Raw genomic sequence first — 25,322 nt, 5'->3', positions numbered from 1 at the left:
AAGGGGGACCAGAGGGTGTGCTCCCTGGCAAGGTCTATTCAGGGGTCCTGGAGAGGAGGGTCCATCGAATAGTCGAACCTCGGATTCAGGAAGAGCAGTGTGGTTTTCGTCCTGGTAGTGGAACACTGGACCAGCTCTAGATAAGATAAGATAAGATAAATCTTTATTGTCATTGTCACAAGAACAACGAAATTTACAAAGTGCCATCAGTCAGTGCATATGCTTAAAAACAAAAAGTAACTGTCTCACAATTCACACACAATGTAAGAAATAACAAATAACTGGTAAAAAAAAAAAAAAAATAATAATAATAATAAATAAGAATAGCCACATTCTCACATACATCATTCATGATGATTAATGGTTGTTTTTGATTGCATTTAATTTTGTTATTGCTATCGGGTAAAAACTGTCTCTGAGACGGTTGGTTCTTGTTCTGATTGCTCTGTATCTTCTGCCTGAAGGCAGCAGTGTAAACAGAGAATGTCCGGGGTGAGAAGTGTCCTTTGTGATGTGTTGTGCTTTTCTTAGACAGCGGTCGCTGTGCAGGTCCTCCAGTGAGGGGAGAGGGCAGCCTGGCAGCCTCTACACCCTCGGCAGGGTCCTGGAGGGTGCATGGGAGTTCGCCCAACCAATCTACATGTGTTTTGTGGACTTGGAGAAGGCGTTCGACCGTGTCCCTCGGGGAGCCCTGTGGGGGGTTCTCCAGGAGTATGGGGTACTGGGCCCTTTGATACGGGCTGTCAGGTCCCTGTATGACCGGTGTCAGAGTCTGGTCCGCATTGCCGGCAGTAAGTCGGGCTCGTTTCCGGTGAGAGTTGGACTCCGCCAGGGCTACCCTTTGTCACCGATTCTGTTCATCACTTTCATGGACAGAATTTCTAGGAGCAGCCAAGGTGTTGAGGGGATCCGATTTGGTGGCCTTAGGATCTCATCTCTGCTTTTTGCAGACAATGTGGTCCTTTTGGTTTCATCAGGTCGTGCTCTGCAGTTCTCGCTGGAGCGGTTCGCAGCTGAGTGTGAAGTGGCCGGGATGAGGATCAGTGCCTCCAAATCCGAGGCCATGGTCTTGAGCCGGAAAAGGGTAGAGTGCCTTCTCCGGGTCAGGGGGGGTGTCCTGCCCCAAGTGGAGGAGTTCAAGTATCTCGGGATCTTGTTCACAAATGGGGGAAGAAGGAAGCGGGAGATCGACAGGGGTATTGGCACAGCGTCTGCCGTCAAGCGGGCGCTGTACCAGTCCGTCGTGGAGAATAGAGCTGAGCCAAAAAGCGAAGCTCTCAATTTACCGGTCGATCTACGTTCCCACCCACATCTATAGTCATGAGCTTTGGGTCATGACCGAAAGAACGAGATCGCGGATACAAGCGGCCGAAATGGGTTTTCTGCGTAGGGTGGCTGGGATCTCCCTTAGAGATAGGGTGAGAGAGAGCTTCCGGGGAGCGTCAAGCATGTAGGACGTGTCTGCCGGAGCTCCGCAGGAATGTGACTATTTAAACCTTTTTTAGCACGATTTATTGAAGTTTCTTTTACAGCTTTAGTTCATTACGTAATCTACATGACATTTATGCTCAACCTGTTTTGGTAATTTTATTAAACCATGGCAAACCGGGGTAAATCCGACACCTCGAAGGTAGGCCGTAGCAAACCACGCCTGTCGCCTGATCCCGAGGCCGCTCCAGTACTCGATGCTAATGAGCATCTGCTAAAGCGTATGGAGGAGATGCTGGAGGGTGTGCGCTCAGATCTTGTGAGTAAATTTGACGAAATTGTGTCCGGGGCTGTGAGAAGGGAGATTACGACTGCTCTTGCTCTGCTGGAAGCTAAAGTTACTTCACACGAACAAGCTATTGCAGACCTTGAGCGCTCGGCTACTGACCACGATGACAAGCTAACAACCCTTGGAGCAACCGTTGCTTCGCTAAAGGATATGGTGGAATCCATATCAAAGAAATGCGAGGACTTGGAAGGACGGTCGAGACTGAATAATGTTCGGGTGGTCGGTGTGCCCGAAGGATCTGAGGGAAGCCGCCCAACGGATTTTGTGGCTACTTTACTTCAGGATTTACTGGGTTTATCCTACAAACCCGCGCTGGACAGGGCTCACCGGACCCTCCGTGCTAAACCTAAGGACGGGGAACCCCCACGTCCCTTCGTCGCCAGAGTGAATATGTTTCAACAATGTAACGAAATCCTGCGTAAGGCTAGTGAAGCATCTCCTTTGATTTATAATGGGAGGAGGATTTCTGTTTTCCCGGATTTCACTGCTGCTGTGGCCAAAAAACAGTCTGCCTTTACTAAAGTTAAGAAGGAGCTGCACTGCTGTCCAGGTGTCAAATTTGGTCTTTTCTACCCGGCAATATTGCGGATTACTCTTCCAAATGGGCAAGTCCAGAGGTTTGAAGATCCGTCACTCGCCATGGACTTTGTTGAGAAAAAGCTGAAAAATGCGGTGATCCCTGACTCTGTTTGAATGTTTGCCTAATGGCAGACATTTCCAAGGCAAATTTTTTGCGTTTATGCACGGGGATTGCTATGACTTTATTGACACTTTTGTTGTAGTATTTTGTCACGGCTAATTTTTTGGCCCCAAGGACCATTAATGTAACTTGCACTAATGCTGCAGATTTGATAGTTGAGGTTGGCTTTCTTACACTTTAAGTATTGTCTTTGCACACTGGTTTGCACCCCCTTTTTTTTTTTTTTTTTTTTGTATTATAATTTAAGGGGAAGGAAGAGAAAGAAGAAAAAAGAAAATATTTTATTTATTCTTTACCAATTTGTTTATTGTGATTATTATTACTAGCATTATGTTTTTTTTTTTTTGTGTGTGTGTTGAAATACAATATTGTGCACCTAGATTTTGTTTTTGTTGCATTCTGTTTGGAGGGTTTTATGTTTTTTCTAAGAACTCTCCAAGGACCTTTTGTAGGTCGGACCATGGGCATTTTGTGGGGGGAGTGGGCTTCGCGCATCCCGTTTGGGGGGATGCTTCTGCGAGATGTTCGGTTTGTTTGTTTACTAGGTTTTCTTTTTGTGTTGTGTACCTCCAACTCTTCCTTATCTTTTCTTCTGCTTAACCTTTTGTTTTATCGATCAAGCGCCCAGATTCTTTCTGTTACTTATATGTCTTATACTTTGCTATGGCTCTATTACTAGGACAGGACCTCAAATTTGCCAGTTTCAACTGCAAGGGGCTGAATAATCCTGTCAAACGCAGTAAAGTACTACATCACCTCAACCAGTTGGGAGCAAAAGTCATCTTTCTACAGGAGACTCATCTTAGGAAACAAGAACATCAGAAACTGAAGAAGAATTGGGTTGGTCAGATCTATCATTCATCTTTTTCTGGTAAGGCCAGGGGTGCAGCTATTCTTTTACACAAATCTGTCCCTTTTACTTGTGATCAGATTATTTCTGATCACAATGGTAGATATGTTATTGTCACAGGTTCAATTAGGGATATACGTGTTACAGAGGTGTGACCAAGTCACTGTGTTGCAAGTCTCAAGTAAGTCTCAAGTCTCTGTCCTCAAGTCCGAGTCAAGTCTCAAGTAAAGACAGGCAAAAGTCGAGTCAAGTCTCAAGTCAGGAACCTTTAATTTCAAGTCATTTCGAGTCGTTTTTTTTTTTAATAATTTGCAATTATACATAAAATTCAAATAATAGACCATTTGTTCTTTTTAAAATATGTATTTATCTCAAATGATAGAAATCTGGAAATGGGTTCTGTGCGACATGTGACAGTCACGCCGGTCAGTGCATTAAGTCAAAAACAGTTGACTTAATGCACTGACTGCAGTAAACAATATATTGTCAATATAATTTCCCAACGTAGATGTCTTCAAATACACCAACCATCCTTAGATGATACTAGACCCGGCTCATCATCATGATGGGACAGAGAGACTCTGTTCCCTGTGTTCAGGTCCAGAATCTGCTTTCTGTTCCGGAGCCCCGCTCACTATCCACCGGCTTCCTGAGCTAACACGGTGCACATTATGTGTGGAGGCATTTGAAGGACCGGATTTATGGTAAATCATCACCAATTTAACCCGGAGTACACATGCTAACACGAAGTTAGCTATAGTCAACTATCTTACAGCAAAAGAAAAGTGCCACCTACCGATCTTTGTGAAGCTTCAAATGCCGGACAAAGTTGGACGTCGTGGCATCTCCATCCGATATTCTCTTCTTGCATGTTTTACAAGTTGCAGTTCGTTTTTAAGTCGAAAGTTCATAACCTACGTAGCCAAAAGAAATTACTCGCGGAAGCATATTCGAGCGGTTATTTCGTATTTCGTTCCCTGAGCTCTGCAGCTTTGCCGCGTTTTTTTAAACGTCCAAATCCTGTTAATTTGATTGGTTGTGCTGCAGCTACGTACACATACATACATAAGGAGAGAGGAAAACCATAGTGACGGTCTGCGCATATTGATACGGAATGAGTGAAATTAATTAATGACGCCACTTTATAAATAATGTGTTTTAAATTTTAAGACTTTGAGTAAAAAATATCAAGTCTTTTCAAGTAAACAGCTTCAAGTCGAGTCAAGTCCCAAGTCAATGGCATGAAAGTCAAAGTCAAGTCCGAGTCTTTGAGCATTTTTTCAAGTCAAGTCTCAAGTCCTGATTTTAACGACTCGAGTCTGACTCGAGTCCAAGTCATGTGACTCGAGTCCCCACCTCTGACGTGTTACATTAGCTAATGTCTATGCTCCCAACTGGGATGATGAAGCTTTCTATAGACGCTTTTTCTCTGAACTTCCGGATATGTCAACACATTATTTAATATTAGGCGGAGATTTCAATTGTTGGCTCAACTCGACACTCGACCGTTCTTCATCCAAGCCGGCCGTGCTCTCTCGATCGGCCAAAACAATTCATTCATTTATGCAGGAGTTTGCAGTATCTGATGCATTTCGTTTTCTTAATCCTTTGAAAAGGGAGTACTCCTTCTTCTCACCTGTACATCGTACATTCACTCGCATTGACCTTTTCCTTATTGATAATAGACTGTTACCATCCTTGTCCTTGTGTAGATATGATGCCATCGTTTTATCTGACCATGCCCCGCTTTTGATGGATGTTAAATTAGGCATGTTATCATCCCAACGTCCATTATGGCAATTAAACACACGTCTTCTCTCAAACACTAGCTTTATTGACTACATTTCGAAACAGATAGATTTCTTCCTGACAACAAATAGAACACCGGGTATCTCTCCCTCCCTTCTTTGGGAAACATTGAAGGCTTTTATTAGGGGAGAGATCATTTCTTTTATTCATTTCGAGAATAAATTAAGGAATGAGAAGTTGAATACCCTAAGACGACAAATTGCGCAACTTGATAATATGTATGCGGCCTGTGCTTCCCCAAATGTGTATAAAGAGCGTCTTTCACTGCAATCCGAATTTGATATACTCATGACCCACCGTACTACAGAACTTATGTTGCGGTCCGGGGCACAGTTTTTCGAACACGGTGATAAGGCCAGCAAATTGTTGGCACACCAAATCCGCCAGATGTCTGCATCGCGTCAGATTATCAAGATTCAAACTGACACAGGTGTGACGACAGATCCCTGTCAGATTAATCTTGCTTTTGAGAAATTTTATAGGTTATTGTATTCATCTGAATCCACATCCACGGATGCTGACTTGGATAACTTTTTCGCCAAATTGGAAGTACCTACTGTTGATCAGGAAACGGCGGTTAACCTGGGTAGACCTATTACTTTGTCAGAACTTAATGCGGCTATGCGATCTCTTCAGGGAGGAAAATGCCCAGGCCCTGATGGGTACCCCTCTGAGTTTTATAAAGCGTTTTGGGATAAACTTGCACCACTCTTATTAGAAATGTATAATGATGCTTTTGTTGTTGGAGTCCTGCCCGAGACTCTTAATCAGGCCACCATCTCCCTTCTTTTGAAAAAAGCCAAAGACCCTCTTTGTTGTTCATCCTATCGTCCGATAAGCCTTTTAAACGCCGACTTTAAACTGTTATCGAAAGTTTTAGCTATGCGTCTTGAGTGTGTTCTGCCTACAGTAGTTCACTCAGACCAGACCGGGTTTGTTAAAAATAGACATTCTTTTTCTAATGTTAGGAGGCTTTTTAATGTTATTTATAATGATTCATCCCATAACAATCCCGAAGCCTTGATCTCTCTCGATGCTGAAAAGGCTTTTGACCGAGTTGAGTGGTCTTACCTCTTTTATATTGTCAAAAAGTTTTGGTGAAGCTTTTTTGACTTGGATTAAGTTACTCTATTCTAACCCACAGGTCTCGGTTAGGACCAATAGCACTCGGTCGGAGTACTTCCTCCTTCATCGCTCTACAAGACAGGGATGCCCATTGAGTTCCCTTTTATTTGCCCTGGCTGTTGAGCCGCTTGCCATCATGCTTCGTTCGAGTCCAACTATTGTGGGCATACGACGTTATAGTTTGGAAGTTAAAGTCTCACTTTATGCTGATGACTTACTTTTATACGTTTCAGATCTGCACAACTCTATTCCTGCTGCTTTGCACCTGCTTTCAGACTTTGGCCGGTTAACTGGGTATAAGCTGAATCTGGGTAAAAGTGAATTGTTTCCTATTAACTCAGCGGCCAGGGCTCTTCTGCTGCATGGCTTTCCTTTCAAAGTAGCCAATGACAGTTTCACATACCTTGGAGTTCGAGTTACGCATAGGTATGAGGACTTATTTAATGCTAACTTTTCTCCCTTGCTGTTGAAAGCTAAAGAAGACTTTGAGCGCTGGTCCTTACTTAAACTGTCTCTGGTAGCTCGAATTAATTGTGTCAAAATGAATGTTCTCCCCCGTTTTTTGTATCTTTTTCAATGTGTCCCAATTTTTTTAACCAATTCCTTTTTTGGTCGGGTAGATTCTCTTGTTTCAGATTTTCTCTGGGAGGGGAAGGTCCCTAGATTGTCTAGACAATATTTACAGAGACCTAAGCCACTTGGGGGGATGGCCTTACCGAACTTCAGGTACTACTATTGGGCTTCCAATATTCGGGTTTTGACAGCCTGGCTTCGGTGTGGCCCATTCTCTCCTGACTGGCTTGTAATGGAGACGAATTCGGCAAAACCTGTATCTCTCGCAGCTCTATTGTATTCACCAATTAAATCTTCGACTGTTGCTTACACAAAGAATAGCGTAGTTAAAACCTCTCTTAAGATTTGGACTCAATTTCGGCGTTATTTTGGTCTACAACTCCTTTCTCCATATGCTCCTATCGCAAATAATCATGTCTTTCCTCCCTCTCTCACAGACAAAACTTTTGTGATTTGGTCAAACCTTGGCATTCAGACCTTTAGGGATTTATTTATTGATGGTGTCTTTGCTACCTTTCAACAACTCTCTGCCAAATTTACTCTTCCATCTCGAGACTTTTTCAGATTTTTACAGGTGCGCAGTTTTGTTCATAGTAATTTTCCCACTTTTCCTAGGCTGCCTGAGGACTCTGACCTTGACTCCTTGCTTTTGCCCATTCCTAGGCTGAAAGGATCTATTTCAATTCTTTATACCTGCATAGCTTCGATCCGCTCTGAGTCTTTAGGCTCACTCAAGGCCCTCTGGGAGGAGGATATAGGAGAGGCTATCCCTGACGAGCTTTGGTCACGTATCTTAATACGGGTACATAAGTCTTCTATATGTGCTAGGCACTGTCTTATTCAATGCAAGCTTGTGCACCGCGTTTACTATACCAGGGCTCGTCTGTCTAAATTTTATAGCACGGTTTCCCCAGTTTGTGATAGGTGCCAACAGTCTCCTGCAAACCTTATACACATGTTTTGGTTGTGCCCCCAGCTGAAGAGTTTTTGGACAGAGATATTTGTTGTTATATCAGACGTGGTTGGCAGAAAAATTGATCCGAACCCCCTGAGTGTTTTGTTTGGGGTGTTTTCGGGGCCATCTCCTTTGTCCTCTTCCCAAGAAAATTCTTTGTCCTTTATGACCATTATTGCAAGGAGGATAATTCTTCTTAAATGGAAATCACCACAACCACCTCCTTTTATACTCTGGTTGAGGGATATTGTTTATTTTCTTAAACTTGAAAAAATTAGGATGTCACTACGGGGTTCCTCTGACAAATTTGTAGAAATCTGGCAGCCATTGCTACGATTGGTTGGTCAAGCTAATTTCCATTCTGTCCCAGTCTAGTCCTTCGTGTATGTATTTGTCTGCTCATCCTGTGTCCTTTCTCTCGGATTTTCCTTTTCTTATGGTTCCATATTTACTTTCCTGGGCACAAACTGTACTTTCTTTAGGTGTGGCAGAATGCATCTTAATTTTTTATTTATTTCAAAACATTTTTTTTTTTTGTTTTTTTTTCTTGTGTGTGTTCTTGTTCTTATGACTTTTTCTTATTGCCTGGGAGTGATTGGAGGTCGTTTTGTTGTGTTTTTTTTTTTTTGTTTTGTTTTTTATAACTTAAGGGAATTGTATGGTTTGTTTTATATGTATCACATTGTAAATGTATGGCTATGCAATTCCTGTTAAAAACCAAATAAACAAAGTTTGAAAAAAAAAAAAAAAAAAAGAGATAGGGTGAGAAACTCAGTCATCGGGGAGGGACTCCGAGTAGAGCCGCTGCTCCTTCACATCGAGAGCAGCCAGACGCCACAGACGCACTTGGGGTTACTATGGTGGAACAAAACACCCTGATTCAGTCCCACGACACAGAAATAAGAATCCTTGGAGACCGTCAGGCTGAGACAAATCAACGTCTCAACGAACTAGCTAACCTTTTACAAAGGATCTGTCCACAAGGTGCAGCTCCAGCTCCCACCCCGGTTCCTGCCCCTGATCCTGCTCTGGCTCCACCGATCCAGTCCAGGTATTCAGAGATTAGCCCACCTACCCCTGGCAAATACCCAGATGATGCAGGTTGTTGTGGAGGATTTCTTCTACAGTGTTCACTAGTCTTTAACCATTCCCCTCAAAGCTTTACTCACAATGGTGCCAAAATAGCTTTCATTATCTCCCTCCTGTCCAGCAGAGCCTTAGATTTGGCGGAGGCCAGGTTTCCCAATTCTGCAGACTTTGGATGTACATTTGAGGAATTCTTAAAGGAATTTAAATTAATTTTTCAACAAGGATCAGACAAAACGGTAACATCTACAAGTCTATGGACTTTTATGGATCATTTCTGGAAATTACAGTGAACATATCTCATTCTATGTTTTTCCAAATGCCAACTCATCAGTTATCTTTGGTTTTGACTGGCTTCAAAGACACAATCCAAATATTAACTGGTCCGAACTCCATATAGAATCTTGGTCACACAATTGTCACTCCACTTGTCTCCGATCAGCAGTTCCTCCAGGTCCACCACCAGCAAAATTACAAGAAGCAGACCCTCCTGATCTATCCTCTATACCTGCCGAATATCATGATCTAGCACCGGTTTTTAGTAAGTCCAAAGCACTTTCCCTTTCACCTCATCGTTCCTATGACTGTGCTATAGATATTCTCCCTGGAACACCACTACCCACCAGCAGATTATACATTTTTCGACCTAAACGAGAGACCATGGAGAAATACATAAAAGACTCCCTGGCAGCCAGCATCATCAGTTGATGACCCTCTTCTTCTCCCCTGGGCGCTGGATTTTTCTTCGTTGGAAAGAAGGACGGATCCCTGAGACCATGTATCGACTACCGAGGTTTGAAAAAGATCACAGTTAGAAACAAGTATCCTCTCCCTCTTTCCTCAAAATTTGAACTGGTACATGGAGTGACAGTATTCACCAAACTCGATCTGAGAAACACCTACCATCTCCTTCGAATCCGCCAGGGGGACGAGTGGAAAACTGCCTTCAAGACTCCCATCGGCCACTTTGAGTACCTGGTAATGCCTTTCGATTTGTCCAATGCCCCAGCCTTTTTCCAAGCTTTAGTTAATGACATACTATGTGACTTTTTGAACATTCTTGTTTTTGTTTATCTCAAAGATATCCTCATTTACTCCAAGGACATTACAGTTTACAAGAAACATGTCCGCCTGGTCCTGCAGCGTCTCCTCTCCATTTCGAAAACAAACTCTATGTCAAGGCCGAAAAATGTGAGTTCCATCAATCATCAGTTTCATTCCTTGGTTTCATTCTAGAAGGCGGACAGGTAAGATCTACCACAGAGAAAATAAAAGCAGCATTGGACTGGCCCACTCCCTAAACTCGCAAGCAATTTCAGAGGTTTCTGGGTTTTGCCAATATTTACCGACGATTCATTCGCAACTACAGTCAGACAGCTCTTCCCCTCACAGCATTAAGCTCTACCAAGATCACTTTCCAGTGGACACCCGAGGCCGAAGAAGCTTTTTGTCACCTCAAGTCCCTCTTCTCCAAAGCCTCGGTTCTCACGCAACCCAATCCTAGCAAACAGTTCATTGTCGAGGTTGATGCCTCAGAAACCGGTGTTGGTGCCATCCTCTCTCAAGCCTCAGATTCCAACCATAAGATCCATCCTTGTGTGTTCTTTTCCCGCAGGTTGTCCCCTACAGAGCGTAACTATGATGTGGGCGACAGAGAACTGCTAGCTATAAAACTAGCCTTGGAGGAGTGGCGACACTGGTTGGAGGGCGCAGAGCATCCCGTGCTGGTCTGGACAAATCATGAAAACCTCTCCTATCGCCAGTCTGACAAAAGATTAAACCCTCTTCAGTCCCGGTGGTCATTGTTCTTCTCCGGATTCAACCTCTCCATTTATTATCGCCCCGGATCCAGGAACATCACACCTGATGCCCTGTCTCGACTCCACTCACCTGATGACTCTGAGAAAGAACCTGCCTCCATCTTACCCCCCAGCTGCACCGTTTCATCGATTACATGGGAGACTGAAGATCTCATCCACCAAGCCCAACAAACCGAACCTGATCCAGGCACCTGCCCCCAAAACAAGGTCTATGTACCTACCTCTGTCCGTGCACGTCTCATCCAATGGATCCACAATGCAAAGTTCTTAGCTCACTCCGGTTGCACCATTGGTCTTATTAACCGCAGGTTCTGGTGGCCCTCAGTCCACAAAGATGTGAAGGAGTACATCCTCACCTGTTCGGTCTGCGCCAGAAACAAGTCCTTTCATCAGCCTCCATCGGGTCTCCTCCAGCCATTAGACATACCAAAACGCCCCGGTCCCACATCTCTGTTGACTTCGTCACCGGATTACCCCCCTCTATAGGTATGACCACCATCTTCATCATCATTGACCGTTTCTCAAAGTCATGTCATTTGGTCCCTCTCAGGAAACTTCCAACAGCCTTCCAGACAGCCCAGTTACTCACCAAACATGTTTTTCGACTACATGAAATCCCTCAAAATCCCCTTTTGAGGGATTTCAAAATCCCTCAAAATTAATTGTGACCTCAGACCACAATTCATCTCACAAGTCTGGAAACACTTCTGTTCAGCACTTGACGCCAAAATCACATTAACATCCCAATACCACTCACAGTCTAACGGCCAAACCGGGCGCATGAATCAATATTCTTCCTACTCCGCTCACATATCATAACGCATAAAGCACATATCATATTGTAAGGATTTGGTTTATCTGTGTATTAATTTAGGTTTCTGTCTGTCTGTCTGCCCTTGATTGCTCCCATCTGTGTCTTGTGTTCCCTGATTACTCCTTGTGTATTTAATCCCACCTGTGTTCCCTGCTCCTTGTCTATACTGTTGTTTGTCGTGTCAGCCTGTGTCTTCCCAGTGCCTGTTTTTTGAGTTATTCCAGTTGCTACCAGTTCTGAGCTCGCAGCTTAGAACTGCATCTATTTATCTGCTAAGAGAGAGAGATAAGAGAAAATCGACAATTAAAAAGTCTACCTGCTGTCTGGAAACCTTTTCCATTTTTGGAGGAGGAGCTTTCCGCATTTCTTTTACTGACTGTGTTCGGAGTGTTATATGTTACAGAACTGGACTTGGTGAGTTAAAAAGTGTATTTTATTTTCTGTGGAAGTTGTTATTTGTAACGTAATTTTATTTCATTGAAGTGGAAAGCTAAAGTAGCGCATTTACTGTATGTTGTTTTATGTTCAAAAACTGTGGAAGTAACGGATGAACTGGTGTGGGTAAAGCGTGCCCCCCACACACACACACACGATGTTCAGCCGCCAAATCGGCGAGTATATTATTTTATTCAGTACAAAGCAAAGTTAAAAGAACTTTTGTTATGCTTTATTGATTTTTAAACCAGTCCTTTTAACGTTCTGCTGGAAATTGGACCGGGAAATTCCGAGTCGATTGCTGAGTTGGATTCCACTAGTGAGAAACAAGATGGCGAGCCATAACCCAGGAGCCCTGTAACTGCCGTTTAGCAGGAGCTATGCCCTCTGCTGGACATTGCAAATCATCCAAACTGGTATGACCTGCCCATATTTTGCTGAAAAAACAGTGGATTCGGAGAAACGGAATTAACCCTTCAGGATCATCAGAGAGAAAAGACATTGATTTGAAGCACAAGTTATTCGGTCTTTTGCTGGATTGTTTCTGTTGTGTTATATTTTTCTTTTCTTGAACCACATTCAATATCTTTTCAATATCAATTGACAATCTGATAAACTCTATGCGAAGAAGATGTGTTGCACTGCATGAGGCAAATGGTGGTCACACCAGCTACTGACTGGTTCTGAGTCCCCAGACCCCCAATAAAGCAAAAAAAATGCACATTTCAGAGTGACCTTTTATTGTGGGCAGTATAAGGTACACCTGTGCACTAATCATGATGTCAGATCAGCATCTTGATGTGGCACACCTGTGAGGTGGGATGGATTATCTCAGCAAAGCTGAAGTGCTCACTATCAAACATTTAGACAGATTTGTGGACAACATTTGAAAGAAATGGTAATATTGTTTATCTGGAATGAATTTTAGATCTTTGAGTCCATCTCATGAAAAATGGGAGCAAAAACAAAAGTGTTGCGTTTATATTTTTGTTGAGTGTATATAAGCCGCACCGGGCTATAAGTCGCTGGTATCTCCGGTGCTCTCGGTTTTCCATAACGACGCAGCGGAGTCTCCAATGCTGAACCATGGATTCGTTCACTCCGAGCTTACGTGCAGCAGCTATTGATCTGTACTACCAGATCGATGTCCTTCAACTTGAAAGTGGCTTCTTATGAACTTCTTCATGTGGTTTCCATGATGAATGGGTGTGAGCTTGAACACATTTCTCTGCCATGCCTGCTGCTAGCATCTGCTTGTTTTAATGAAAATTAGCACTTTCTTCTTTGATTTCCAATTTTGACTTCCAATGATTCACTTCATGCTAAAGAGCCCCCTGGTGGTTGAAGAAACATCCAGAGAAAAGCTGCACCAGGCTATAAGCCGCATGGTTCAAAGCGTGGGAAAAAGTAGTGGTTTATAGTTCGAAAAATACGGTATTTAATCCTTGATAAATGGATTTTACCTTATGTTATTACTGGGCAGCTAACAGTAGAGCCTTACTGTACTGGTTAAGAGAGGACACTCCTATTCCTACCTGGTTGACTTTAGAGAGGAGTTGAATTATTAGTTCCAGCTCTCTCTCTGCTCTACTCTGGTCCCAGCTACCGTTTAATCAACCAGTCTCAACTTATACTTCTAACCCGGTGGTAACGCACAGAAAAATTCTGGAATCAGTGCAGGAGGTTGTTTAAAAGTACAGAGTTATTATTGTCTGCTCCAGCATAAAATAATCAGGTTTCACCAGCAGATACTGCTTTCAATGCTTGGGGTCTAAAAGGAATAACTTCTTTATATGATCTTTACATGGACAGTAAGTTTGCCTCATTTGAGCAGCTAACATAAATTTAACATCCACAAGTCACAGGTTTCAGGTGTTTGCAATTGAGACATTTTGTAGTGTCAAACGCTGGGTGTTTTCCTCTATGTCCTCCTGCTTTGCTTGTAGATGAGATTGTGAAGTGTAAGTCTGTAACAAAACGTTATATGAGTAGAGTTTATTCTTTGCTCAGTTCATACAACGACATCAGTTTGGATTCTCTGAAGTGCAAGTGGGAGATAGACATGGAGGAATCCATATCAGACACAGTTAGGGAAAAAATATTCAAAATATTTATTCTTCCTCAATATGTCTGAAGCAAGTTATAGTTCAATTCAAGGTAGTACATTGTCTACATTAGTCCAAGGACAGATTGTGCAAGTTTAAAAGGGACTTGGATCCAATGTGTTCATTATAAACAAACTTCAACAACACTTTTACACACTTTTTGGACGTGTCCAAAGTTACATGGGTATTGGCAAAGTATCTTTGATACGTTTTCAGGAATATTTGGACAAACTGTGCATCAACACTCATCTCTCTCTTTTGGGTGGCTCCAGCAGTCTTCCTTCAGCAAACATCAGAGGACTATGTTGGCTTTCTGCTCTCTACTGGCTCGAGTACTCATTCTTCTTAGATGGAAGGATCCACATCCTCCAGTATATGGACACTGGTTAAGGGGGGTTGTGTTTTACATTCATTTGGAGAATATCTGTTAAATTCTATGATATCTGGCAGCCATTCATATCTTATATTGAAAAAAATTCAGCATATAAATTTGTGTAAAGATCATATGTTGGTTGTTTCATTTATGCACAAACCTGTACCTTGCATGGGCTAATGTAAGAACAAAAGGTGGATACATGTCGGGGTAATAGATCCAGTATAGCAGGGCAGAGGTGGGAGGGATTTCTGTTGTGTGTGTCTTATGAGTGTTTTGAGAGGATAGTCCATGTGTTATTGTTGTATGAGAGGATAGGGGAGTACAGTCCTTATAGTTTATGGTTTATGTCAGGAGGCGTTCAAAAGCGTGACAGCTGTGGGAAAGAAGCTGTTCCGGTGCCTGGTGGTTCTGGTCCGTAGGCTTCTGTTTACATATAATCAAATTATATAAAACAATTTAGTTTTCTTTAAAAATTGAATAACTTTGTATATGCTTGCTACCCAAATTCTTCCTCAAAATATCTAAAAAATTAATATTTCCTTAATACTTTCAGACTCTCTCCTCATATCTTCTCTTTTTCATATTTATGACATTGTAATATAACATGCTCTATTGTTTCATATTTTCCACAGTGATCACATTTACCACTGTTTTTGAATTTTTACATCATACATCTGTAACTTTTGTGTTTTAATTAAAAAACTGGAAAAAAACCCCAACTTTTTAGTTACAAAATTGAAGATACCTGTGTTAAGGAAATAAATAAGTCTTACCTAGAGGTGAAACACTGACTCAATCAACAATGAATCAAAATGCATTTTGATTATTATTTTATTAAGAAATTAAGCAAAGGATATAACAATGGCATTCTTTGCCATTTTAGCAAAATAGTAAAAGATTATTGAGGCACCTAAAAAAAAGCATACTTTATTAGCCTAAAGTATACAATGAGATGTAATTTAAAACCTACTGAAATTTCAGTATATTTAGTAGTTTACTTTTAAAGTAAGCATTAAGTGAATTTTAAAATAAGTCTATTTTGAGCATATTTTAAAATATACACAAAATACCTTTAAAGGCGTATTGTTTCATTGGTACACTTGAGCAAATACATATTTTGTTCACTTAAAGTATACTTTTATTTAATATATTTCTTAAAGGTGTATTGTAGTACAATTATATTTATGTGTGTTTAAAGTTATAATGTGAAAATTGGTACAAGCATGCTGTTAGTATACTTCATATATATTTATATGTAGTAGACTTAATACTTAGTATACTTAAAATGTACTTACACAAATGTAAGTGTGTTTGAAATATACTAAAGTATATATTTTTTCACTATGGGGACATCTTTTAAGAATAAGGTTGTGACATCAGCAAGCTGGCTAATGACAATTTCCTTATTGGCTATGGAAATTCCCTGGATATCACTATCAACAATTTGGATTGCTAGAATTTGCAGACTAAATGAGAAGAGGTAAGAAGATATAAAAGTCATACCATGGAGCTGTTACAGACAGTACATACGGTTTTAATAGTACAGAAATAGTTACCAAATCCAAAATTTTTCAGGGAGTGAAACATAACATCATGTTCTATAGAATCAAATGCCTTATAAAAGTCTAAGAAAAGAATAAAACTTTCATTAGGTCATATTAGTCCATTATATCCAACACTAATGTAATGTTATTTGATATGTCACAGTTTCTCATAAAACCAGATTGTGTTTTGTCAATCATTGAATCAAGAACATCTTTAAGTAATTTTGCAAATATTATGGCAAGTACCTCATGATAATTATTGAGAAGGTAAATATTCCTCCAGTTATTGTTGTAAACAATGTCCTTATTCGGTTTTGGAATTGGAGTGATGATGCCTTCAGTTAGTGTCGGAAGGAGTAAATTTCTTTCAATTCTTTCTATGAAGACTTGTACTGTAATAAAAATGGAGCTAACATTTATAGAATTCAGAGGTGATTCCATCTGCTCCAGATGATTCATTGTTTTTGAGCGAGTTCATAGCATCAAGTTTCCTTCAAGGTGAGAGGGGAATCACAATGCATTTTGTCACTTGAATTGATTGATTTTAAATTAACTATTGGGAAATGGAGTTTTGGCTTTATGGGGGTTGTTGTGTTCTTCTTCCACCAGGGGGAGCCAGGAGGTTGCTGTCTGTTGGAGGGCGGTCTTCACGCACCTGCAAGTAATCGGCTTCATCAACCCGAGTATAAGAGGAGAGGGGGCAAAATGAATCTATGTAGCAATAATATTACTCAAGTAAAATAAAAAGGTACATATGCTTGCTACCCAAATTAAAGCTCGCAACATGTTAGAAGCTTTAATTTGCTTTCCCCCCCAAAAGAGTTACTCAAGTGAATGTAAAAGTACTACCCACTTTTGAACATAGGCAACATCAGTAGCCTTTGAGCTACTTTGATGCCTCAGCATTGTGGAAGTGCTCTGGTTACAGTAAGACAAAACTTGGGAGCAAATCCTACATTTTTCACCTACACTATACGTAAATAACAGTTAATCCATGTAAACGAACTCAAATATCCCATGGAAAGAAATTTGAATAATCTGAAAGAAAAATGATCAAAAGTGGAAATGAGAAAGGGATCATTATTTTCCGTTATAAGATCAAAATGATCCCACACGGATGAAAACTTTCTCTTCCTTGGTTGATCAATGCCGGTATTCAAATATGAGCCAAAAACCAACGCAAGGCAAAGAACACAAAGTATCTCCATCCAACAAAACCCACAAACGTGTCCACAGTTTCTCCTTTATCAATATAATTTGAGAAGGACCTCTCTGCAGCAAAATAAAGGGCGGGGACGGACCACTGTCAGTCTCATACCTTATTTGGAAATGAGACCATCTCCAAATGGGAAATGGTCTTTTTCCAAATGGGAAAAGTGAAGGGGCACTGGAAGTGAAGGGGCACTAGGAGACTTTGATGCCTCCTAGTGCTCCTCCCGAGTCCCTGCCTCCCGGCGGCACCAGAGACTTCTCGTCGCTGTCTTCCGGCCCCCGCGCCGACGTCAACCACCGAACCCGCCTCCTGCGGCCCGGCCTCCGCGCCGACCGGACATTGCCCGTGGGTCCCGCCTCCTGCGCCGACGTTGCTCGCCGGACCTCCCCCGTGGGTTCCGCCTTCTGCGCCGTGGACGTTCGCTGGACCACCCACGACGGTCCGCCTCCTGCGTCTCCGCCCACACTGGTTGGGTGGTTTTTTCGTTGCTTGGACTCTGGCCCCCCATCCTGTGCCCCTCCGCCCACCCTGGTTGGGTTGCTTTTTTGTTATTTTTGGACTCTGCACCCCTCCCGTCCAGCGCTCCTCCGCTCACCCTTGTTGTGTTTTTTTTTTGTTGGACATTTTTGGGAGTCTTGGAGCTACCCTTGAGGGGGGGTACTGTCAGGATTTTAGTTTTCTGTGTGTTTATTTTGAGTTTCCGTGTCTCCATGTTGTCCTGTCGCCCCTTCATTATTCCCAGGTGTGTCTTGTTTCCATGATTACCCTCAGTGTATTTAACCCCACCTGTGTTTGTTCCTCGTCGGGTCCTCGTCTCGTTTGGCGTCTTGTCTGTTAATGCATTCTTGTCCATTTGTGTAGCCAGTCGCTACGTGTTGAGCCCTGGTCTTCCGCGCAGCATTGCTGCCTGGCCTTTTGGACTGTTCGTTCATCATTAAATACCACCATTTCATCTCATCTGGGTCTGCTGCGTTTCCCTCACCGCCTTTCACCACCAATTCGTGACAGAATCAACATCTAATTTTATCAGAATAAGAATCCAGAGAAACCCCAACTAGTTTATATGGACTAATTATACATGGGAACCTATATGTAGTTTTATACTTTTACCTTTCTTTTGGTTTTGTCGTTTGGTTTGTATTTCCTTCTAATTCATGTAAAGCACTTTGAATTGTCTTGTTGAAAATGTGCTAGATAAATAAAATTACCTTACCTTGCGTAACACTTTGTTCAAACAGGTAATGTGTACTGTTTTTCTCTTTGGTTTATAGGTGGGTTGTTTTTTGTTTTCCTTTATTTGAGTGATTGGGGTGATATTGTGGCTCTTCCCTTGACTGATCTGTAAATATGGCTTTTTTGGAAAAAATAGTGAGGATCACTGATCCAAGTCGTAAGATTTGTTGGAATAGCAAAGCTTTCAGCTGGGATTTAAAGACAGACAGCATGCCAGAGAGTCCTTTGCAGTGAGTGGGAAATGTAGAAATGTATTCCACATGGAGGAATCATGTTGTACCAGGCCAATGTGCCATGTATTGGGCCCTTTTGTGCATATAAGTTGCAAAAGGTGCTTTTCTTTTCATAAAGGCTCTTTCACAAAGCTCACATGGCTTGACTGAGGGATGACTGTCTGGAGCAGTGGTTATCAACCTTTTTGTCACCGCAGACCGGTTAAGGTTTGACAATTTTACTGTGGCCCGGGGGAAGGGAGGATGTGTCATGCAGAATAACTTTAAATTTTTTGCAACAATTTACCCCTTATGACGATCTTAGAATGTTCCGAGTTCTAAGATTGCCGCTTGTGATAATGGTAACCAATCCTCCTGTACAGTGGCGGTGCCAGGGGGGCGTTAGGGGTGGTATACCTGAAAAAGTCATAGCACCCACAGAAAATATTAGATTACATTTTTTTTTCATCTGATTTAACATTACTTATATGTAGTTGTTGCGGCATTTTCATCAAAAGACACAAAATAAAAATAAATTATTATATACTGAGTTAAAAAAAACATCCCACAAGAGGATTTGAACTTTGTCTATGTGTATTATCCCTTCCAGGAAACGAGTGACATGATGCCAGCTCCGCCCCTATGCAGATGTGGAGCAATCCTCCCCCAATCATTCCAGGGTATTTGTCAGCAACTGACTAATCAGCGGTCGCAATTTGTCAGAAAGCGTATGTCCCTTAGTCGAACTGACTTCGACGATATTGACTGTGTTTATCATAGCAAACTACCATATGTTAGTCAGCACAAAGGTAACCAGTAGTAAGCATAACATGTTTTTATCATAATAGTGATAGTCAAATCAAGCCCTGTAGCAGTTTATTAAGCAATTAAATAAACACAAGTTAATTTAAAAAAAAAATTACAATATGACCCTTTGTGTAACAGTTTTTAAAAAAATTATCAATAAAGTCACACTGGAATCAGGATCTGCGTCAATTTATTCCTATAAGACACAGTGTGGGACACAATCAACCATCAGGTATGGAACCACTGTCAGTCAGATCCCAGCAGCTCAGTTAGGCAGCTTCTTCCTAACTGACCTTTTTATATTAACAACAAATGGAATAAAGAAAAATAAAATCGTGTGCAAATCAGCATCAATGAAATATGTTAATACATAATGCAAAATAATATAAATAAAAATCAAAAATATAATACAAAACTTTAAATTCTTTATGTAAAAGAAAGGACCTATTCTGTAATAAAGTAATTAAATTTAAAGATATGAAACTACAACAGAAAACTGTGTATTCGTCACATACCTATAAGACACAGTGTGGGACACACTCAACCATCGGGTATGGTACACACAGTCACAGTCAGATCCCTGCGGCCCAACAAACACATTTTGGAGGGAAAGCTTCAGACAAACTTTATAAGAGTAACAGTTTAATTTTAACCAAACCCAAAGTTTTTAAAACACTTAAAGACAGTTAACATTATATTTTTATGCAGCACAAAAACTGTGAGAACTATTTTTTAACGTTATAAACATTACTGAGAGTGAGAGGTAGCATTAGCACACATCTTACCAGCAGCTCAGTTAGGCAGGTTCTGCCTGGCTACTGCAGTTACGTGACAGAACCTTGCTCTGTGCACCACTAATAGCCGTCCTCCCAGAACAATATTTACAGTAGGAACCAAAAATAAAAGCAGTATAAAACAGAAATAGCCTGCAGCAGTGCAAAAGCGACAACAGACATGTCAACTTAACAAAAAGGTGTTTTGAGAAGGTTCATAAGAAAAATAAAAAATAAATAAAATTAACTCAAGTTACATTTGCACCTGACGTCACTGTCTCCACCACCATAGACGTCCAAACCTATGCTCTCCTGTATAAAGCCTGTCAAAATACGTACATGTTTTATCCTTATATCGCCATTATTTAGTTGATTTCGCAGTAATATGGTCACAAGGTGCTGCACGGTCGGCTGCACAGGGTTATTGTCAAAACAAGCTTGTCATTTTATTTTAATTAGGAAAGATGCGGCGATGGATAGCAGCTGTCAATCATGACTGGCAGCTGTTGGTGTAACCGCGGATTTACAGCGAATACTTTATACAAAGCAAGAAGATTAACGTTCATATACGTTATAAGTATGATTAGAAAGACATCAAATATTGCACTATGGAGAAAATAGCGTCTGACCATCAGTAACCATGGAAACAATGCCACGCCGTTATGTAGCCTAGCATGTATGGAAAAAAAATTATTAGCGTCTTGTCCTCTGTACGTTTTTAAGGCTGTTCCGCTTTAAGGGTAAACCAGTGTTGTATAAAGTACTGAAATCTCAGTCAAGTAAAAGTATAGGTACCTCTCCAAAATATGACTTTGGTAAAAGTCCAAGTCACTGACTGAAATGTTACTTGAGTTAAAGTCTTAAAGTATCTGAAACTTCTTGTACTTAAGTATGGAAATTACTGTAAAAATGGATGTACTCAAGTAATGTAATGAAAAGTATAAGTAAAAAGTAAAACAAGGCAAATGTAGTTTGAATGACATTTTTTATATTTTGGTAAACTTGTCAAATACACTTAAAATAATGTACACAACCAAGTGCAGGCAAAATTAAACCTGCTAATAGATATACCTGCAGGCATCATTTAGTTAAGAAAATTAGGTGCTTTACCTATAGCACAAGGTTAACTTAACCTGCTTTACAACTGAACCAGCTTCTTAGTATACCCTCCAGGACAGAAAATACAAAGTTTTTGTAAGCCTTAAGTTTTCCCTTCAAGTAAGGTCAGTGCTGAAAATGAGAAAAATAAATAGTACAGAAAATGCGGCCAACATGAAGAAAAAGAGCTGTTACGATTACTCTACTTCACAAATCAGTGAATCAGTCAATGCTACAGTCAGTAGGTGGTGCACACAACTGGTCATTATGCAAAAGAAAAAAAGAATTGGGAGGGAAACGCAGCTTATTGGCATCTGTAAACCTGGTTTTGAACTTGCATGCCTTTCCTATATTTGTTAAATTTAGTCTAAATTGCTATCGCTATGGCTTCTGCCCCCACTTGAACAGAGGAGTCTAGGTAGCCTGCTACAGTCAACATTAAGCCTAAGCTAAATACACCACGTGTGGAACTGAAACAATGCCAAACAAAGTTCATTTCACAATACAGTAGTGTCTAGTGACCAAGCTATAGTTACTGAAACAGGAGGACTATAACCATTTCATAAGACGTTACCTCGATGTGTTTCTTCAAGTTGGACGGGGAGTTTTTGTAAGATAGAATTTCCACATCTTCGGGCAGGAATAACATACACTGCATGCGGTACAACGAATCTTTAACACCCACAAAAGAGTGTATTGTGTTTAAATAAGGCCATGGGCTCTCATCACCAGCTGGTGGTTCCCCTGGAGCCGTGTCCGACGTAGTTGCAGTCGTTGTGGTCTCCGTCTCCTCCTCTATGTGGCTGCTGCTGATTGCGAGACTTGCTTTGTGTTTAATGGGAGAAGCGAAACAGGTGTATCCTATTGGTGGTGATGAACAAGCCCAGGCAAGTAGGCTACCGAACAAAGTCAGTAGCCTACTTGCTACTTGCTAATCAGTAGGTGGGGTCAAAACACTTGCGTTTCTCTCTCTCGCTTTTTTGTAACGAGTAACTAAACCACACATTGAAAATGTATCGGAGTAAAAGTATGCAATTTAGTTCGGAAATATAGTGAAGTAAAAGTGAAAGTCATCAAAAATTTTCATACTCGAGGAAAGTATGAAGTACTCCAAAATATACTTAAGTAAAGTAGTGAAGTATTTTTACTTCGTTACTATACAACACTGGGGTAAACACTGTTTATGACATAGTGACATAAATCATGTGGTGTGAATTCAGCCAAAGTCAGTAATTTGATCAACACCGTCAGCAGGGAGGAGGTTCGGGTCGGTTTCTAAGCTAGCTGTTTCAGGCTTCTTTAAATGCCGCCGTCTATGATAGGGTGACCAGACGTCCCCGGAAAAGTCCCCGATTTTAGAGTTTTATAAATGAGAAAAAAAAAAAGTTTCCTATAGATTGTTATTACGGTAGCCGGAGACTCCATATGGCAGAGAGTAGAAAGAGCGAGTGAGCGTGTTGCGCGCAACAACAGCAGTTACGGTAGTTACTCGTTCTACTGCTAACGTTACAAAGAAGAGCAGCAGACCCTAAGAGCAGAGCGCGCTGCCAGAAAGAACAACAAGCTGGAAGAGGAAACCTCGAGTTTTGATCAGCTTCGAAGGGAGCTGACCTGTGATACGGTATGTGTGAAGTGAGGCCTTGGCCCCGTGAACCTTGCTTTGGTTCACGGTAAAATAAAACTAAGCTTTTTCAGAAAAACACAAGACGAGAGCACAATGAACAGCTACAGAATTAGCCAGAATGAGAGAAATAGTAACAGGATGGTTAAAATAAACTCATTGTAAAGAAAGATGTTTTGGAATTAACTGGTGATCAGTGGGTTGTATTTTCACAGCTAGATATGAGTTTGGACATATTAAAGTTTCTCAGAAAAAATGGAGTCACTCAGTGACAGGAAAACTGAATGAAGAAGAGCACGAACTGAAACTGATGAGGATGGAGATATAATCTCTTCTGTTCGTTTAGCTCCAAACAATTTTTTTTTTGCTAAATATGGCATTTTTAACATTTCATCATTCATCAGATTTTACTAGGAATCCAGCTCCTCATCTCAAAATAACCAAATTCCAAACTATCCATCCGTCCATTTTCTAACACACTTGTCCCTTAGAGCAGTGTTTTTCAACATTTTTTGAGCCAAGGTACATTGTTTTTATTGAAAAAATCACGAGGCACACCACCAACCAAAAATGTAAACAAATGATAGTCTATAGCCTCCTATATTAAATATATAGTCATTCTTATCAAAGTGTATTGAATAGGAATCAAATAAACACAAAAATTTATATTTTTTTATCATATTTTATATTTCATATTTCAAATTGCACTTAACATGTTCACTTCAAAAGTACACCTGAACAGTGGCACAACAATGTGGTCTTAAATTTAAAGAGGTTGTAGAAAAATTCAATTTTTTACAAATTAATTCTGTCCACAAGCATTCTGTTAGCCGGAATACAGAAAATAATTCTTATTCTTATATATGCTCTCTTGTTGTAGCCTCTATTTCATAAGACATTTCCAGTGACACTTGCAGAGACTGAAGATGCATAAGTTGACCGAGTGTGGGCACAAAACACATATTTGAAAGACTATGCAGCATCAAAGGGAGAAAAGGAAAGTCTGGAGCCATGTGGTGCAAAATGATGTACCAGATGACTTCTCAGGTGGGCACTGATAAGACATTGGTGAGCCCTGTGGCACAGGCCCAAATTTGGATGGAACCAGCTCCAAATTTGAAAGACCTAGAGCCATAAGTGGTTGGGACTGCAGCTGGCGTAGTTTTTCTCCTGATGCCAGATTGTCGGGATCTGGTCCTACAAACATCAGTGACAAAATCATAATAATCATAATAGGTTTTGACAAAGGAAACATAGGTACAAAAAATAAACCAGAATTTATACCTGTGTAAGCTCTGTAAAGTGTGGAGTGCAGATATCTTTTCCCCATAGCTTTGGGCTTCCGCACCACCACGTCGCCGACAGGTTCAGGATGTTTCCCCTTACAAGAAATACACAGAAAGATGTCAAACTGAAGAACAAATAAAGGGATGGGTGAGCAATTTGTTAGGACATAATGGGACTGATTTGGCACAGTTTAGATTTTTACCCAACTTGCAAATAAAACTAATTGACAGCAGTTGAGCCTGTATTTTTTTCACTGCCTACAAAAAAGACATTTTCCAAACAAATTATGAGAAAAATTATATTTGACACAAGTAATATTGAGATAACAAATTTTATATGGCACTTATAAAATACAAGTGAGAAAGGAACCTAAATGTCAATGTCAATGTCAAATTTATTTATATAGCACTTTAAAACGGGCATAAAACTGCACAAGAATGACAATAACACAAATGAATAAAAACAGAGTATCAAAACACTAGTTTAATTAAATGCTAAGGAATAAAAATGAGTTTTAAGAAGCGATTTAAAATGATCCAGGCTGTGGGCAGATCTAATTTGGAAAGGAAGATTGTTCCATGGAAGAGGACCAACAACAGAAAAGCCCGATCTCCTTTCCTCTTAAGTCGGCTCCGAGGAACTGTCAGTAAAAGCTGATTATTTGAACGTAGGGTTCTGGACACAGACTGAAATTTTAAAGGGTCCCGAAGATAAGGGGGAGCTAATCCATTTAAAACTTTATAAATTAATAAAAGAATCTTAAAATCTATTCGATAAAAAACAGGCAGCCAGTGTAAAGAGGCGAGTATGGGCCTTATATGGTCACGCTTCCTGGTTCCTGTAAGAAGTCGTGCTGCTGCGTTCTGGATGATTTGAAGTCACTGCATCTGTGATTTATCCAGGCCTCTATATAATGAATTGCAATAATCCAAACGAGATGTAATGAAGGCATGGATAAGTCCTTCAAAGTCCTTAAAACCAAAATAAGATTTAACTTTTGCTAAAATCCGCAGGTGAAAAAAACTTGATTTAACGACAGAGCTAACTTGTTTATCTACCTTTAAACAGCTATCAAAAGTAAAACCAAGATTCCTAGCAGAGGTCTGACA

General features: G+C 40.8%; 1 long non-coding RNA gene across 1 annotated transcript; it reads right to left on the bottom strand.

Moving 5' to 3' along the window:
• Positions 1-23,523: 23,523 nt before the first annotated feature.
• On the bottom strand, positions 23,524-24,575 carry LOC116723802 (uncharacterized). Its single transcript, XR_004340039.1, has 2 exons — positions 24,211-24,575; positions 23,524-24,123 (listed from the first exon to the last, which is right to left on the bottom strand). It is a non-coding gene; the product is annotated as an uncharacterized LOC116723802 (long non-coding RNA).
• Positions 24,576-25,322: the final 747 nt, after the last annotated feature.

This window comes from Xiphophorus hellerii, chromosome 8 (assembly GCF_003331165.1).
Source record: "Xiphophorus hellerii strain 12219 chromosome 8, Xiphophorus_hellerii-4.1, whole genome shotgun sequence".
Lineage (NCBI taxonomy): Eukaryota > Metazoa > Chordata > Actinopteri > Cyprinodontiformes > Poeciliidae > Xiphophorus > Xiphophorus hellerii.
The sequence above is the reverse complement of the archived record's forward strand: the minus strand, read 5'-3'. Positions and strand labels throughout refer to the sequence as shown.